At 40.0% G+C, this 2,425-nt stretch overlaps 1 pseudogene; it reads right to left on the bottom strand.

The window, feature by feature from the left end:
* Positions 1-349: 349 nt before the first annotated feature.
* On the bottom strand, positions 350-1,799 carry LOC125094006 (PEST proteolytic signal-containing nuclear protein-like; annotated as a pseudogene).
* Between the last annotated feature and the right edge of the window lie 626 nt (positions 1,800-2,425).

The raw sequence follows: 2,425 nt of genomic DNA, 5'->3' as shown, positions 1-2,425 counted from the left end.
GACCAGCTGTCAAACCATTTTTATTCTGACGGCTACTGGGTGCTAGTTCTTGTCATGCTTCATCACTCAGGGCACATTCAAGCATGGAATTTCCTGCAAAGGTAAAAGAAAAGTTATGCTATCTGTTGAAAAAAATCACAGGACAGAGACTGTGAGCAGCTCAGATCTGAAGACTACCAAATTGGATCAACCCTTTTTGATACCAACTTCTTTTTTTTTTCTTTTTACCATTTTTGATTTTTTCCCATTATTCTGTATATATTCTGTATATTACAGAATAATGTATTCTGTATAATACAGAATAATTCCCATTATTCTGTAACCTTTGGAAATGAACCACATGAAACTACAAAATTGGCAAATGTCTTGAAATCTGTATATAAACACAAATTACTTCTAATTTCAACCCTCATTTATTAGCATACGCCTCAATCTTAAAAAAAAAAAAAAAAAACAGCTCCGAAGATAGTCTTATACCATTCTTTAAAAAAGGAAACTGTTTCCTTTTAACTTTACACCCACCCCACACCCCAATTTGAAAACACATCATTTCATTGTCTTGGTCATGGACATATCTAAGGTGAGATTTTATATTTTGCTCTCAGAGCTTCCGGTTATCAGAAAAACCATGCTTTCCTTTACTGAAGGAGTTTGGTGCTGCTGACGTTGGTGTATCCCTTCCAATATTCTTCATCCTTATCTTTGCTTCTGGAGACATTTCCTCTGGCTCACTAGCTTCATCTTCATTAAAATCTGCTGCGACTGAAACGGTTTTTGGAGCAAGCGTTGGAACAGTTCTTTAGGCTTCCTTGATCCAAGTTTGATGGATATGGCTGAGGCTTGCTTTGTCGTCTACCTATGGCAAATCCCAACTTGGAGATCTTTGTAGGTTTTGTTGGGAGGCCCGCAGCTTCTTCTTCAGCTGATTGCATCTCAGCGCTGTGACTGGAACTTTCCCCTCCATGACAGTTTTTTCTACTTCTTCTTCAGGTTCTCCAGCGGCTCCAGCTCACTGTGGTTTCTCGGGCTTCTCCTCTCGGTTTCTCGGGCTTCTCCTCTCCCTCCTTCCTGTCCACCATTTTCCTGGCAGTGGCCTGATACCAACTTCTTTACTTGAACGATGCAGTCTGATGGTAAACTAAATGGAAACAGGAGATAAGTATGGGGAATGCTTTAGCTGGTTTATGGCTTTATATGTTACAAGAACGTTCCTCCAGTCCTGTGGACACAAGAAATTCTCCCCCACCCCTAGTTTTTAAACAAGGCATACATTTACAAGGATCCAACAAAGACACAAGAAAACCTCCCCCACCCTTTTCTTTTTGTTTTTTTGTTTTTTGTCTGTTTTGTTCGTTTGTTTTGTCTCTTTTTATATAAAGTATATGAGGTGGGGGTATATGAGAAAAGAGTTAACCCAGAAGGCCTGAACTTCTATTCTTGGAAAGGCCCTGCTGCAAGATTAGCCCTTGGCTGTCATCTGGGAATTTATATTTCCGGAGTGTTCCCACCACTATGCAAGCAGAAGGGCTCACTGTGTCTCAACTGTACAAACAATATGGTGTATGCTTGTATTAGGGTTCTACAGAGAAACAAAACCAATAGGATATATAGATAGATAGATAGATAGATGGATATATAGAGATATACATATGATACATATGAGATATATATGAGGTATGATATGAGAAATGATAGAGACAGAGAAAGAGAGAGAAAAAAAGATTTACTTTAAGGAATTGACTTCCATGATTATGGAAGCTGGCAAGTCCCAAAATTTGCATATCTGCAGTGTGGACCATTAGGCCTGAGATCCAGAAAGAGCCAATATTGCAATTCAAGTTCAAAGAAAATCTGCTGGCAGAATTTCTTTTTGCTTGGGAGCAGTCAGTCTTTTCTTTTTGTCCTTTGCCCTGGCCTTCAAGTGACTCGACAAGACTCACCAATGTTATGGGGAATAGTCTGCTTTACTCAAAGTCCACCAGTTTAAACATAAATCTCAAACAAAACACCCTCACAGAAACATCAGATGTTTGACCAAATATTTGGGCACTGTGGCCCAACCACATTGACACATAAAATTAATCATCACAATGCTGAATGCCTGCTTTCTTTCTCGCGGCCTGGATATATGGGACATGCCAGGCAACGAATGCCTCTGTGATCAGCTCTCGGTAAAAACCTCGGGCAGTAAGTCTCTAATGAGCTTCCTTGATAGACAACATTCGTTGTCACAACTTGTTGTTGGAAGAATTATGTGGATTCTGCACAATCCACTGGGAGAGGACCCTTGGAAACCTGCATCTGGTCTCCCACAGACTTCATCTCACACACCTTTTCCCTTGGCTAATTGTGCTTTACATCCTTTTATGTAATAAATCATAGTTGTCAGTGTGCCTAGATATTGAATCCTGTGGGTCTCCCCAGT

Source organism: Lutra lutra, chromosome 2 (assembly GCF_902655055.1).
Source record: "Lutra lutra chromosome 2, mLutLut1.2, whole genome shotgun sequence".
Lineage (NCBI taxonomy): Eukaryota > Metazoa > Chordata > Mammalia > Carnivora > Mustelidae > Lutra > Lutra lutra.
This window is presented reverse-complemented; position numbering and strand designations above follow the sequence as displayed.